Source organism: Eschscholzia californica, unplaced genomic scaffold (assembly GCF_041429995.1).
Source record: "Eschscholzia californica isolate CP2 unplaced genomic scaffold, dmEscCali1.0.p SCAF_2, whole genome shotgun sequence".
NCBI classification, from domain to species: Eukaryota; Viridiplantae; Streptophyta; class Magnoliopsida; order Ranunculales; family Papaveraceae; genus Eschscholzia; species Eschscholzia californica.
This window is the reverse complement of record NW_028238309.1, coordinates 18,449,900-18,466,470: the sequence shown is the minus strand read 5'-3', so window position 1 is coordinate 18,466,470 and position 16,571 is coordinate 18,449,900. Positions and strand designations below refer to the sequence as shown.

Here is a 16,571-nt window from a genome sequence, read left to right as displayed (position 1 = left end):
AAATAAATGACCTTCTTAAAGTTCTTTAAATTTGGGAAATTTACTTCATTATCCTTTAGGGTTTAAGATTTTTGGATAGAAAATGATCTCCCAAGAAAAAATTTGTCAGAATTAGGGATCCTAAGTCAGTGGTTGAGTTGCTTTTTCTACTTCCTTTTGATTTGTGTTTTAAATCAAGAAGAAATTTCGATAGTTGATTTAAAGTAATTTCTTTTTCTAGATATGTTTAAAATTTCTTTTCCTCTGTCACTATTTGATTTCGGTTTCTGTCATATTGGAGGAATTGTCTTATCAGGGTGGAATGGTTTTGAAAATGGGCGAGCATTTGCATTTTGAGTATGTCTTTTTTGTTGTAAGCGAGAAAATAAGAGTTGAGCTCAAGAAGGATTTAACTTAACGGAGCTGTGAATAATCTAAAGAAAAATAGTAATTGTGTTATTCTTTATGGAATCCATGCCAAAGTGGAAAGGTTTAGAAGGTGGGCCAACATTTGTAATTTTATGTGCGTCTCTTTCGTTGTAAGTGATGAATAAAATGTGAGTTAACCTCAAGGAAGATTTAACTTAACGTATTTAAACAATTTAAAAAAAAAAATAGTAACTATGTTTTTATTTATGCAATTCAGGTCAAATATTTAGCTACTTATATTTGAGGGAACAAAAGAAAAAGTAGATGTACTATCACCCTTCCTCCACGCTTTGGTACGAGAAAGAAACATAATTACTAAACATCCTTTTCTTTAAAGAGATGTTGAATTATCAACAATTTGTTGGAAATTTCAGCCTTTAATTGCCCTCAATTGTTTATCTAAAATCGGACCAATAACTTATGAGAGCCATACGGTTATTTAATTTGATTTGTCATGTGAACCAATGGTATAAATTCTTGTTGATAATCACATTTGTTTTGTGAGTGTCACATGTAGCACGATTTGGTATGTAATTCAACTTTATCATAGTTTTGATACAAGGGCAACCAATTCATAGTGAGAACAAGAGAGTAATTTCATTCGATTTCCTTAATAAATAAATTAACAAATTTAACATAGAGATATAGAAAGTAAGTGAGTTAAGTTGGAGAGAAGGTGCTTTTAAGGGAGGTAGTCGGTATTTACAGAGGAGCAAATGCGGTTTACAAAAAAAAAAATCTCTGCAAATAAAACTTTGGTAGTTACGTACCATTTAAGGATTAAAACAAAAAAAATAAGGGGCTAAATTGATAATAAGTGATATATTTAATCCACAAACGTAAAAAAAAATACCTTTTTCTTTTTCATTTCCAAACTCCGCCACCAATACCTACCACCACCACCGATCACCAAAGTTGAAGCACTACTTGTGTTATTACACTCATGTAATTTTTTTTTTGTTGAAAGTTACACCGATGTAGTTGGTATTCAGGAAGTTGCATCAATAGAGATTGACATTGAAGAAACTTAAGAGGAGGATGTTAGATATTCATGACTACGTTATTTTAAGTGAAGAATTCCGCTTGAAAGGAAGAAAATGTTATTGTTATTATAAAGAAAAAAAGTTCATTTTTCTAAATCAGAAGCGCTTTCTTATATACTTTTTTCAGCTACCCAAATTTTCGGTCAACAAATGATCATAACGATTAACATTTCAGTAAATAAATAGTCATAACGATGAACAATTTTTGTCACTTTTTTAACTAAAATTTTCAGTAGCGAAAAATTTGAACAACATAGTAATGATGGAGCAAGTGATGAAATTCATGAGAACTATAAAGTTTAGTCCCTCTACACAAATTAATAGAATAAAACAAAGAGAAAATAATAAAGGAACGAAAACTTCATAATATATTAATACTAAATTTAGATAAAAATAAATTAAAAAAATATGTTCATAAATGTTAGAATCGGAGTCGATTTTGGCTCGACCCGACTCGTCAGACTCAGAAACAGAACACGCCATTGTGTCCGTCTCGTCGAGCTCTTTAATTTAGAGGCAAGAATCGCTCGATTCAGATTCCAGATGAATGAAAAATTCAAGTTTAAAGTTTGAAAGATGGTCGGTTTAACATAGGGGCCAACACGTCAAAGGGGCAAGTTATTTTGGGGGGCATTTGTGCAAAGCGAAAACGTTTAGATCTGGACGGCTCGCGTTCACTCCGTGGAGATGCCTAAGATCTAACATGACGCTGATCTGGGAGCAGCAGATCCGAACTATAAAGTAGATGATGTTTGTTCATCTGGTTTTGAAAGGAAGTATAGGTATTGTTTTGTTAAGGGTAGCTCGCCCGACCCTACCACGATCAAGGCTCGTCGGGCTGCGTGTGAGGATTTTCGGAACATCTTCGGGCGCGTCCAGAAGCGTTGGATCCGAGAGATCCAACGACGCGCGTCACCTCTACGTCGGGCATGTGTCGGGATTTCGTTAGATTTTAATCTGACGACCATCTTTCTAACTCGCTGGGCAGCTTTCCGGGTGGATCAAACTCCATCTAATGGTGGGTGTTTCTTCCGCGAATTTTAGCCTAATCCGACGCTCCACAAGCCAGCTGACAATAACATTTTAATAAGCAACTCTTTCCTAAGAGTTATGTCCCCAAAACCAAGGGATATGTCCCACAACCCTAATAAATGTGTCCCAAATGAAATGCATGTTGGTTTCCTATATAAACAACCCAAAATCATTTCATTCATCATCCAATTCATTCTCTTGTTCTGTTCTCTTCTTAACTCAGTATTCTGGTATGTGTCTGGAATATAAATCTGATTTCAGAAATATTCTAGTATATCAAGAATTTTGAAGAAAGAAGCCTCAGAGTGAATTCAATCCATTCCCTTCTTCTCTTCTCTTCTGAAATCAGTATTCTGGTATGTGTCTGGAATATAAATCTGATTTTAGAAGCATTCTAATATGTGTTTGGAATTCTAAAGAGAGAAGTACCGAGTGAAGTTATAACATTCAAGTGTCTAGATGATCCATTCGCATCAGTCGAAAAGCTCACATTGTTTATGGAGGTTCGCCCGCTTTCAGATATAGAAATACCATCTTAAATTCTGAAAGGATAGTCGCAGTATCCCAAAGGCATACACGCTAACTGTTGGTACTGTTACGGGAGTGTAAAATGTCTTACGGAAAGAGAATTTATTCTCGCCTCGATTCCATTAATTCTTCTTCTTATTTTTGTCTATCTCGGAAAATCCAAAAGAAAGATTACTGATAAGTCAGAATCCGATTACTGTCTATCCCTCTATAACGTAGAGAACGGAAGTTCCCTACTTCAACTTAGACTTTGTCTTAAGCAAGACAAGAGTGAGATAAAGTGAACTCGACCCATAACCAAAGGAACAACAATAAATAACAAAAATGATAATATTCGACAACGAAAAACGATCAATTTTCGACAATATATGTTGAAAAATACATCTTATATACTGCGGAACTCAAAACTTTTATCTTCGTCAAACTATTTGTTCACCGTTGTCCCAAGTTTAAACTTCACAAGCGAAAAAGACTATGATATCCTTGTTAAAACCGATAAAGTCGTACACATATAGAAATCCTAGTTCTATTTGTGTTTGAAGAATCGAAGACTTCTAAAGAGAGAAAATCAAAACTTATATTGTAATCAATCCAACACCAATATTACGTAAAAAAAAAAAAAAAAAAAAAAAAAAAAAAAAAAAAAAAATTCAAAAGACTATTTTATACAATAAAATAGACTTTAAAAAAAATCAAAGATTTTGATTCATTAAAAACTTAACACAAAAGATGTTGATTTTGGTTCAGGTTTTTTATCACATGAATTCTTTCTAAGGACATTTCTCTAAAATATCAACATAATAAAAAAAAGACTTTATAAATATCAAAAGTTTGCCCTCTAAATAATCAACTCTCTCAAATGTTGTTGATTGCCTCAAGGGAATGCCCAATAAAATGAAGGTCCATAGGAAGCTATCTAGCATGATTGTCGCTGTGACTCGTGCATTAAAAGTGTCCAAGTTTACAGCCGAGTTCCTCTACTTTATTTTACCTAGGGATACGTATTTCTTTTTTCTATTTCTTTGGTATTTTCTTCACTTTTTACATGCTATTCTAACCCTAATCTTTATTTAATTTACTTGTACACATATAAGCACGACGAACGGTTGGGGCTCAAATTCTGTAATCCAAACGTTGCAATTGTCCTATACAAGAAACTATTTCCGTCAGAAATTATGTTACTCATCAAGAGACCGTACAGTTTTGGGTAGGAGTAAATTGACCTTACGAGTGGAACTTCACTCCTACAGTCCTGCCCTAATAAACTCTTAGTTGGAGACTTGGAGTGAGTGGCCTTTGTCACTATTGATGTGGTCCTTGTCGATACAAGAAATTCCATACTTCCTCAAGTAACCAATGCATGTAATCCAGTACCTTCATGGCAATAAATTAGAGATCCAGTGGTGGGGGATTCATTTACAATTTTCATACCATCACATTTATGCGCATTAGTAGATCGCAGAACATTCTAGCGGATAAACTAACGAAATATATAGACTCGGCACCATACTAGCATCACATTATTTCAATTTAAATTTGCTTTTACAACTCCTACCCATATAAATGTTGCCGACTAACTCAGACAAATCAACTGTTAAAGTTCACTCAAATTAATTTAATTCTATTTAGTTTGGTGGAAAAACAAACTGGTTTAGTTTGGTAATTGGTATGATTAGGTTTGACCTATTAACCCAACTTTTACCCCGTATAAAACTAAGAAAAAAATGAGAAAGATACATCTTGCATGACATTTATAAACTATTTCATCTTTGGGTGACAGAAAAGTACAATTTAATAATATCTTTAATTTACTTCACCTTTGATTATCGTTGGGTGTTAAAATTAACCTAAGAAATTTAGACTAATTATTTATTCTTGATCGATTTAAAATTAATTATCTATTTTTGTGACACAAATAGATATAGGATATTCATTAGGGAGGGACAAAGACAATGATATTAGGTGGGGTATCCACAAAAAATAAACACTTCTTAAGTAAACTAATCACTCTACTAATCTAACTAACCTAATCACTTAACTAAATTTTTTTATCAATAGATTTGGGATTAGGGTAGGGCCAGCAAAGCACGTGATAGAGGTTGTGGGAGGGCGTCAGTTAGCATGTGAGAATGCTTAGCTTATATATAATGTTAAAAGCCAAAACGGACGGTACTTATGCCACGTGGACATGATCAAAATTGTAAAGCTACAAGATGGACTCCATCTCTGACTCCCACTTAGACTTCCAACTTCTCCTCATTTGACAGATCTTAATTAGAAGGTGATCAATGAACGGTCAGATATTGTTTTATGTAAGAGGAGTATGAAAAGAAGTTGATATGGCGAAGTTGAAAAATAAGTTATGTTCATGCATCATCCCCCACCTCTTTCTCTCTCTCTCTCTAGTATCTTTCTTCGGTGATTCCTACCGCTCGTGCTTCTCTACATTATTTTATTATAAGGACCCCCAATAATAGTACTTTGAGAGATAATAGTTTATGTTTAACGTGACTGCACGTGCTTGAAGGTGAGGTCACGCTTCTCCTGTGATATCTCATTCGGAATTCTATATACTACCTTTCTTTTTTTTTTTTTTTTTGGTTATTTACATTGCTAAAACATTGTTTTTCGTTTTCTCTTCTTTTTTTTTTGAAACCAATCGAAATCATATTTCATTCATAAGTAATTCAATTACATGTTACATGGATGATAATTCTTATTTCTTTGAGAACTACGTGAGAGTTACATACCTTCAAATGTAAAGTGCCTCATGAAGGAAAATAAATTGACTAAACACAGACACAAAGATCCTATAGATCGAGAATTAAAGACCCTAAAGGTCGACAAGAATATCCTATAGATCGAGAATTAAAGACCCTAAAGGTCGACAAAAAGAAAATTACAACAATAATATTATACTAGTAAAAGTGAAATCTTGATCGTTCTTTTCTCTTGACTTGTAATTTCATCTTCAATCTTCTTGAATTGTTCATCGTAGAATTCGCCGATAATGAATCTTCTTTTCTCACTGACGTCTTTATCCATACTTCCATTCCTTAAACATATAAAATCACCAACAAGTTGATTAAATCCTCCATCGAATTTAATTTTTGTAACTTTAAGAAATTCATACGTGATCCATGTTAGAGAGAAAATAACAAGAAGAAGAGGAAGAATCCAATAAAAAGAACTGTGTAGAAATAAGATTTGATTCCATAGAATCTCTGTCTAAAACCTACACTCCAAGATCTTATTATAGATATAACATAAACAACAAAGAGGGAAATGCGGAGGAGGGATCTCTCCTCCAGAAAACACCAAGATATGGAAAGTAGTTTGAGAGAAAGAGAGAGAGAGAGAAGAGAGGAAACGGTTATGAACTTCCTTGTGTTAATTGGTAAAGACAAACGCTTTGTTGCAGGGTTTTTTTTGTTGAAACTGCAAAAACATTTGCTGCAAGTGCAATACTTGTTATGCCCCAATGACACTAACTTATATTTGGGTTCTACCCGTAAAACATTTCTTTCCTTCTCTCTCTTTCTTGTCTCTCCTCCCCATCTTTCTCTCTTCTCAGAGAAAGCAAGTTGAATCTCTTTCTCAAAAAAATGAGGTTCTAGTGGAGGGAGTCATTTCCTTCACCAGAATTGTGAGAGAGACCGAATAAAAAATTATTACTTGAAATTGTAGTGGTGAAAATAAAGTGAAGATGTCGAAAGAATAAAAGAAGCGATTGAACAAATCTCAGAGTACCAAAAGAAATATCGAAGTGTATCCTTTAGGTCGGGCGTCGATAGCATTTTTTCAGATGCCTTGGGGACAACCCTTCATGTATTTCCCTATTTACCTAAATGTGCTAGATAATTATCGTGTGGAACATAAAAATAGAAAAGAAGAAACGAGACAAGAGAATAAAAATATGGGCAGGGACATTCACAAGAAAGAAAATTATAACTTATATTCATTTTTACCCCATCACATAGAAATTTTGGATTTTTTTTTGTCAAAATATGCATATATTAAACAATAAAGTACCATAATAGCATTACAATACATATTCAACAGAAAGTAAGGAATACAGGTCGAAAAGATATACCTAAACAACACCATAAGTCTAATATAAACATAAATCCACCAAAGAAACGAAATTCACCAATTTGTAGACTCAGGTGGTGTTTGTTTTTTTTATATGTCTGAATCTGAATTAGCTGAATCTGTAAATGGCAGAATCTGAATTTTACAAATTTGATGTTTATTTTTAAAATCTGAATTATTAAATCTGAATTAAAAAAATGACATTTATACCCTTTTTTGGTATTTTAAAAAAGAAAACCTAATTTCTATTTTTTCCCTAAATAAATATAAGAAGGCCACAAAAAAACCCTAGATCCCTCCCTCCCTATCTCTTTCTTTATCTTTCTCAGCAGTCATTCTCTATTGCCGAAGATGCCAAAGTTCCGGCGAGGGTTCAATGACGGTGACCGTCGCCAGATCCAACAACTTCTCTCTTTCTTCTGTCTCTCTCCCTCTCTTTTTTCTCTCAATCTCTCCCTCTCCAAACCGAATCTCAGTGGAGCAATTCAAAGGAACCACACGAAAATCTAAGAATCGAGAAGATCAACGAGTTTTCCGGTCAGTAATCCAATCATAATCATAACCCAAATCGATTCAAAATATAGTAAAATGGGCGAGTGATGTTTCAGTAATCGATTCCATGAAATCTCTCCAAATTCCTAATTCAGTTTCTCTCTTTACCTTTCCTTCCAACAAAAACCAATCTGGTGGTAGTGGTCTATGGTGACCGTGGTGGTGTTAACTATGTGGTGGTGTTGGTGGTGTTAACTGTGTGGTGGTGTTGGAGGTGTTAACTGTGGTGGTGGTGGTGGTGTTAACTGTGGTGGTGGTGGTGGCAGTGGTATTAACTGTGGTGGTGGTGGCAGTGGTATTAACTGTGGTGGTGGTGGTGGTAGTGGTGTTAACTGTGGTTGTGGTGGTGGTAGTGGTGTTAACTGTTGTGGTGGTGGGGTTGTAGAAGAGGGAAGAAGATGATTTAATTAGGTATTTTAAAGTTTAACAAGGGTATGTACGTCTTTTGCATGTTTTCAGATTCTGGGCTCAATTTTCAAACTTGTTTTGAAGTCTGAAATGTGTGGCCCTTTATTCAGCCAATTCAGACATCTAATAAATTCAGATAAAGTTTCAGATTTAACTAAATACAAAAACAAACATCTGAAATCTGAATTGGATTCCAATTCAGATTTCAGATCTGAAAATTTTAAAAAATAAACAGCACCTCACTGAACAAATTATTTTTGCATGACACCATATTTTGAGATCCACTAAACAAACTATTTTTGTATGACACTATTATTTTATCACATAAATAAAATTTAAATAACCCTATGTCTTTTACAGTTTACTTTAATGAAATATAGTTTATATCGCGTAAAAAACAAACATGTTTTAACAGATATCTACAATATCTTCACTAAACAAATTTTTTTTTAAACCAAGCGAAACCATATTTCATTCATAAGTTATTCAATCACAAGTTACATGAATGATAATTTTTATTTCTTTGAGAACTACATGAAAGTTACATATGATAGGTTCATAGAACTTTCGAATGTAAAGTGTCTCATGAAGAGAAAGAAATTGACCAGACACAGACTCAAACAAAAGACCCTAAAGGTCGACAAAAGATCCTCAAGATCGAGAATGAAAAGACCTATAAACCGACAAAATATATAGAATTAATACTAAAATTGCTCCAACCGAGAGAACCACCGCCGCCGATGAATGTAAATCGCAAGGCCAACCACCACCATTATTGTCGTACTAGTCTTTGAGTCCTTGTGTTTAAGCTTGTTACTTGATAAATCCAAAGATTCAATAAGCTTCGATTAGCCAAATGTTGTTGTTTCAATACCTGTTGAACCCTAGAAATCTCAAATCTCTCTTCTTTTCTTCCTCTCTAACTCAATCAATCTGTTACTAAATCTTTCGAATCCTATAACAAATTGAAAGAATCGATGTGTGGTGAGTCCAGAAAACAATCCCTAGAAACTCAATCTCAGAAGGAAAACAACCCTAGAAACTATTTATTGATGGAGAACAAACTACAAAGGAAGCATAAAAGGGTTCCGGCGAAAAGAGGACCCTTCGATGGAGGAAAGAGACGTAGATCTGAGTATGGTTAAAGAGAGAGACGGTTATTTTCGCGCAGAGAAAGGGGATCTCTCGTTGTTATGACTTCATATTTTCTTTTTCTTTCACTAAACAATTAACACACCAGTGATGCACTTTTTTGTATTTGCATGCGGGTAAAACAATGATTAATAGAAATGAGTTTATTACCTATCTGTGATTAAGTTTGAATCTTAAACCCAATTTTTTTTTATAGCATGGTTATGGCCCATGGACCCGACCAAAAGACCTGAAACTCCAAAATTTCTTTTACCTGTTTGTGATTAAATATGGACTTCATCTAATATGTTTTCAGTATCAGGCCATGCACCCCGTCCTAAGAGTACCTAAACCTCCAAAACAGGTAATTTTTTTACTACCAATTACCCAAAGAATGAAAAGGGATATCTTGATGGAAGTAGTTTATCATCGACATTTATCTCATGTAATTCAACCAATAAATAAAATAGATTTAAGAATAGACGGACTTTCAAGCCTCCTATGATAGTCCTAAGAGTCTTTAAATAGTCTTTAGGGTTCAGGATGTCTTAACTGACGCTTGTAGTGTTCATCCAAATTCGTGATGTATTGTATATTATAATCATGATTTACGTTGTCATTGAAATGTAATGACTCTTGGAGTCCAATCTCAAAAAAAAGAACACTACCGCTATAGGGATAACAACTACCGCTATAGGAATACAAAGGAGAAGATAGAGAAAGTAATCCAGTAGCCACAACAAAGAAGAAAAAAATGCAAACAAATTGAGAACTTGATAAATATCAATGATATATTTTTGTGGACCGTATCGAGTCACCCCTCGGATGGAGAGACAGGTTTGTTACCCATCTACTAACATGAGCTTCACAAGGTGAAGGATATACTATTTTTAATTTCATTGATCCAAATCTTTTCTCGTTAGTAATTTGCTTTTGCCCAACACCATTATCACAATTTGCAACAAAAAAAAACACCATTATCACAATAGCAAGCAACCTATAAAATGAGCCCCTGAGTGAACACACTGGCCTGAAAATATGTGCCCACACAACTTCAACTAGGCCCCCTCTAAAAATAAGGCCCAACACACTTAAAATGTTTAAAAAGCACCACATGCCATTAACCCCCTTTTCTCAAAGAAAAAAGAGTCTACCGTAAACTGTTGTTCGAAATGAACAAAAATTCCCTTCTATAATGATGAAGAAGATGAAGTATTTGGGGACATAAAAGTTTCGAGACAGAGAAAAAGAACAATCTTGAAAACTTTACATTCCTTTCAAAAAGGAGACACCTAATGAGAGAATCAAGTCTGCATAGATATAGTTTCAGCTCCGAACTCCCCAACGTATTCAACAATAAAAACAATAGAAATTGTAATGCCAAGTACAAATAGAAAGTTAAAATGAACACTTCAAGCAAGAAATAGTGACAATATAGAGTCGAAAAATGGTTTAACAATCTATTTCTTTAACCACTGAACTTCCATATTCCAATCCGTAGAGTGAGAAACTCAAGGAAATGTATAATCACTATAGAACCATAACAAGAAAAGCAGATGTCCTAGAAAAAAACACAAGGTAACCAACACACAAAAGACGGTCCGGTAATAGCAACTACTTATAAGTATGAAACCACGAAACATACAAATTTACGGCTCTACTGTTGTCACCTTTTGCCATTCTCCATCGACAGCTTCTTTCCACAACGTTACATTGTTGTTCCCATCAGCAACAGCCAATATATTTCCTGTTAACGACCACGATACCCTCCAAACTGGAGTCTTAAAATCCTGCAAAAATTTTCCTTCCCATTTATCCCCTTCCTTAGCAACAGTCCATATAACGACTGTTCCATCTTGTGAAGCACTAGCAATAGTAGATTTTGGAAGCCCTAAATTGGGAGCCCAAGAAACATCTCTAACCCAATCTGTGTGCATCTGAAGACCCGGGAATGTATCTAAATTCCAAGTTCCATTATAAAGTTTCCAGACCTTGACAGTATTATCACAACCACCAGAGACAAGTTTTTGGACAGGGTCAAGTGAACCAGATCCAACTAGAGATCCAGGAGCTGTGGATGGAGCCCATGAAACGGAAGTTACACCAACAGGATGAGCTTGATCGACCCGTGCAGTATCCCAACCACCATCGGCTCTATAAGAATAAACCGAGATACTGCCATCTGAAGATCCACAAGCTAAGCAAAGACCAAGTTCATGAGGAGCCCAAGCGATTGAATTTACCGAAGATTTATGATCAGTGAAAACTTGATCTTGAGTCCACTCATTGTTACCTTCTTTCCAAATTATTACTCTCCCGTCGTAAGAACAAGAAGCAAGAAGAGATCCGAATTTAGGGTGAGCCCAGGCAACTTGCCAGACTGGGCCTTGATGGGCTGTTAGGGTTGCGAGAGGTTGTGAAGAAGATGAGCTAACCCCAATTATCTTAATGGTAGCATCAGATGAAGCAGTAGCTAAACGTTTTCCATAGTAATCCATAACTACATCATGAACAATGTCTTGGTGTCCCGATTCAATTTTCTGAGAAGGCATCTTGCCCTTCACCTATCTAACAAGGTAGTAATCAAAATCAGTTCTTTTTGTTAACCTAATTAAGAATCTCAAAAATTAGATTTATGATCAAACCAAGTAAAATTTGATCTTTTAGGTTAAACTGTCACTGATGATTGGCAATTGAACCTATACTCAATCAAATTAAGAAATACAATTCGAAATACAGGTTAAATAGAAACCCTAGTTTGAGATCATAGATTAAAGGAATTTCGAACGAAAAACAGACCGCATCAACCTAAACCAATTATAATTCGCAGAATAGAAAACCAAAATTATCCCTAAATAATAAACAAGAAACCACTTGAAGAATACCTAATTCACGAGAGATTCAAACTCTACGATTGATCGCATACCAAGATTCTTATCAAAATTAGAATGAAATATCAGAAGATAAAAATCATAGAAACACGTAATTTCGTACCTGATTTGATTTGTCAATATTCCGAAATCGAAGAGATTTTGGGGAGAAAAGGAGTGATCTCTGGACTAGCCGAGGGCGAGAGATCAGACTTCAGAGACACCAAAATCCGGGAAAGGAGATTTTTCAGGGTTTCGGGTAAGTTTGGGAATTTGGGAAGGCGGCCCGGATCAGCTCACGCGTTCATGAGTGTCCATGGGCTTACCTGGTGAACCACACGCGCCAGGTATGCCCGGATCGAGCTTCATTCGGTGTTCGGGTATCCGGGCGGGTTTGGCCGGTTCGCGAGTTCCCAGACCGTCTTCCCAGCCCTAGTATGTATGTACAACACGCTCACACATATATATATATACATAATAATATTACTACATAATAATAATATACATATATATAATAATATTACTACATCATCATAAAATCACATAAAAAAAAGTGTAGATACTAATGTCTAAGATGATGTTCAACGGCTTAACAACGTCATGTGATCCAATGATCATCCGTGTATACCAAATAGGGGTTGAAACGGGAGGGTATGAACGTCCACGGGCACTTGAAGCATTGGGTCGGGCACCAAACTTAAGTGGCTATTAGGGTAAGCGGATTAATCGGGCGGGTAATTTTTAAATTTGCCTTGTCCTTGACCGAGTCCCACCCACTAACACCCGCTATAACGGGACAGGTATGCCCGGATCGAACTTCATTCGGTCTTCGGGTATCCAGGGTTTGGCCGGTTCGCGGGTCCTCAGACCGTTTTCTCAACCCTAGCATGTAAATACAACACACGCACATATATATATATGTGCATATATATAATAATATTACTACATAATAATAATATAAATTACTACATATATGTGTGGTGGTAGACTGTTGATGTGTTGATAGTACGATGATGTTGACAAAAGCACGAAATATGTGGCGACCCGATAAAAGGATGTATAAAATAAATTAATAAATTTATAGGTATTAAATGTACTTTATAAAAAACCCAATACCCGATTACCATATATCCGATAAACTCGAAACGTTTGACGCGCTTGGACGGGTTTTGGACATTAAGATTTTTTAAATAACCCACCTGATTAAGCCCGAGAACCCAAATGAATAAGGAGTTTCAAAGCCAAACCGGGGCGACCCATGAGTGATACAACCCGTGGACACCCAACACATACCGCTTCCAACCCCTACATGTCTCTCTAAAATTTGGTCACTTTACCCGCCGGTCTGTACGAGGTAATAGAGATTTTTAGATATCCTAAGTTTATACGAATCATTCAACTCAAGAATATGGGGTTTCTCATCTAGCTAGGGTTTTTCTATATAAACTCCCCCTTCGTAATCTTCTCATCTTTTGAGCCATATTTTTCCTTTAAACCTTAAACGGAGCAACTTCTCTCCTATTCTCTATATGTCCAAATGGAATTTGGCACAATTCTGATGAAATTCAAATTAAACTTGGTTGAGCTTTGAATTTGAGATGACTCTCAAGGGCCCTAGGTGAACCAAAGGATCAAGTGGGCGGTGGTTGGGGCCCTTTCAAAAACGGATCCGAACTCTTTTAATGATTGAAGACCTTTAAAATTTCATTTAATTTATGGTTTTTCTTTAATAGAAAAAATTTGGAGGTCCCGAAATTGGGGGCTCAAAGCAAGGTTGTGCTCGTTTTTAGCTAAGGTCAACCCTGCTAGACAATGTGGACGCTAGAAAATCACATAATAAAATGATCGATTGGTGGGCCAACAACTTGGGTTTTATACCTATAGTGGACAAAGTTTTGGGTCGAGTTATACACAAGTTGAATCGAAAGTCTCGAGACACCAGATATTGTTGACCAAGGGGGCTCTGATGGTCAAGTCAACAAACTAGAAAGATAAAAAAGAGTAAATGGAATATACAATCGAAGTTCATCCAACCAACACCAAAATCTACATCCCTTGTCATTAAATCCTCTCTACACACATATAGTGAATGCTCGTAACTACATTTGAAGAGTTCCAAATACTTCAAATAATGTGTATATAAACTATAGTAAAAAAAAATTATACCGCTTGTGGACACTTTGTGAACCATCGATTAGGATTGCGCCCAGTTCTAGAAAGCAATACCATAAGAAAACCATTCGAGCAAGCACACATGGTTTGTTTTCTTCCTTCTACGGAATCTAGTATCATTGATTTTCTATTGTAAAAAAAACACAGAGACCTTTATTCTAATATCAACATAGTATCTTAACAAACACATGCAACCACACTATTACCTTTCTCTTTCGGTTAGACGTGCCATCGCAGGCAAAACAATATCCTAAGCAAAACATAGCATGACATTAGACCCTATTTGAGTGTAATTTCTCTCAAATTCATCACGTCAGACATCTAGATTTCAATTTAGGGCAAAATCATACGAAGTGAACAAATTTCAGAACATCTATAACAAATAATTAGGGCAATTTCTCCCAAATTCATCAAATCAGACATCTAAATATCAATGTAAGACAAAATCATACAAAGTTCACAAATTTCAGAACATTAATAACATATAATGAGGGCAATTTCTTCCAAATTCATGAAATCAGACATCTACTTATCAATTTAGGGCAAAATCATATAAAATGCACAAAATACATCTTAATTGAAATAAATTAATTCAAGACAACACAATGCATATTAAAATCGAACAAATTTGAGCTTAGGTTGTCTAAGTACCTTCGAACTTTTAAACAGAGTTGTTGTTAAGAGGTTTCTCGGTCGAGAAAACCGAGCTTCAACTTGTCCCAAATTCGAGCTTAGGTTTGCGGAAAGATAGAGAGAGAGGGAGGGAGAGAGAGAGAGATTAGAAATTTGAGAGTTAACAAAGAGAAAGAAGTAAGAGAGATGGAAAGATACTTTCAACAAAAAAAAAATTGAAAGATAAAGAAGAAATTGAGGTTTTTTTTTTACCTCCATCTTTGTTGGTTGTTGATTTGTTCCAAAGCAAAAAAAAAATCAATACAAAAATGTTGATGTTGATTTTTGGAAGGGTTATTTCCCAAATGGCCCCCAACTTTGTGACCAGCTTCCTGCCTAATCCCCTACTTTAACAAAAATTCTCATATGATCCCCTTTTTCAGTTACCGTTTAGTCATCATCTTCTCTCCTCCATCTCATCTTCTCTCTCTGCCACCTCACCTTCTCACCACTTCATCGTCTTCTCCGGCGAGTGTCGTCGACTGGACAATTTTCCGGCCGACGACCTTCAAAATAAAAAAAACATTTTTTTTCTCTCTCTCTCGAACACTCCGACGAAGGGAGACCTTCGCTGGAGGTCTGGTCTGTTCGTGGACATACCAGACCTTCACCGGAGTGTTAGAGAGAGAGAAAGGAAGAAATAAATTTTTTTTTATGTTTGAAGGTCATCGACCGAAAAATTGGTCGGTCGGCGACACTCGCAGAGAAGACGATGAAGTGGCGAGAAGGTGAGGTGGGAGAGAGAGATGATGAGATGGAGGAGAGAAGGTGATGACTAGATAACGGTGTTATAACGGTAACTGAAAAAGGGGACCATATGGGTATTTTTGCTAAAGTAGGGGGCTAGGCAGGAAGTTGGTCACAAAGTTGGGGGTCATTTGGGAAATAACCCTTTTTGAAATTCTGAAACGAAGAACCCTAGCTTCGTTTTTTGTCCTAACTTTTAGTCGAATAGTATCTCTGACCAAAGAAAGTGAGTTTTTTTTATAAATGTCCTCAACCCAAAAGTACCAAACTTTGAGTAACTACATTATAAATTCGGTCAAAAACGAATTTAGTGTCTTGGTGCGTCACTAGCTATGTTTGATTGGAGTGCCAACTCACTCGGCCGAGATTTGTTCGAGATTTCGACTGAATATAGCATCATTTTTGGAAAAGACAAGTGTAGACACATGATTCCATGTGTCTCATTTCCGCACAAAATTATCAATGACCACTTTTTTATTTTTTAAATACAGTGGATGACTTTTGTTCACTTGGTTGTGGTGGGGTACGGGTTGAAGAGTGAAGACTAGTGACCTAGTTATTTATTTCTTACCAAACGCACATACTTGAGAGTTTTTTTTTTTTTTTTTTGATGAAGAACATACTTGAGAGTTGAGACTTGAAAAGAAAAGCACAAGAAAAAAATGCAGCCGTCAATAAATGATAAATAAACAGAGGAAAAGTGTATCAGATGCCAGGTAAGCATCAAGCTCATTAGACTAGGCTACCTGGTTTTGGTAGAACTTCATTTTGCCTATTTGTCACCTCAAGCCGCTTACTCTCTTTCGGCGTGCTTTAACTACCGCCCCCACGCCGTACTTTCTTGCACCATGATAAAGGGTGCCTTTATGGACTCTTCTCCTTTCGACTCAGACCTTCTTGGCACTTCGAGTGGCTT

The 16,571-nt window shown here is 35.8% G+C and overlaps 1 pseudogene across 2 annotated transcripts; it reads right to left on the bottom strand.

Annotated features, from left to right (window-relative positions):
- Nucleotides 1-10,605: 10,605 nt before the first annotated feature.
- LOC147556652 (protein transport protein SEC13 homolog A pseudogene) lies at nt 10,606-12,402 on the bottom strand (annotated as a pseudogene). 2 transcript variants are annotated; one of them, XR_015233511.1, is made up of 2 exons: nt 12,189-12,402; nt 10,606-11,762 (listed from the first exon to the last, which is right to left on the bottom strand). The product of XR_015233511.1 is annotated as a protein transport protein SEC13 homolog A pseudogene, transcript variant X1 (transcript). The 2 variants fall into 2 exon arrangements; XR_015233512.1 differs by having other exon boundaries at nt 10,606-11,758.
- Between the last annotated feature and the right edge of the window lie 4,169 nt (nt 12,403-16,571).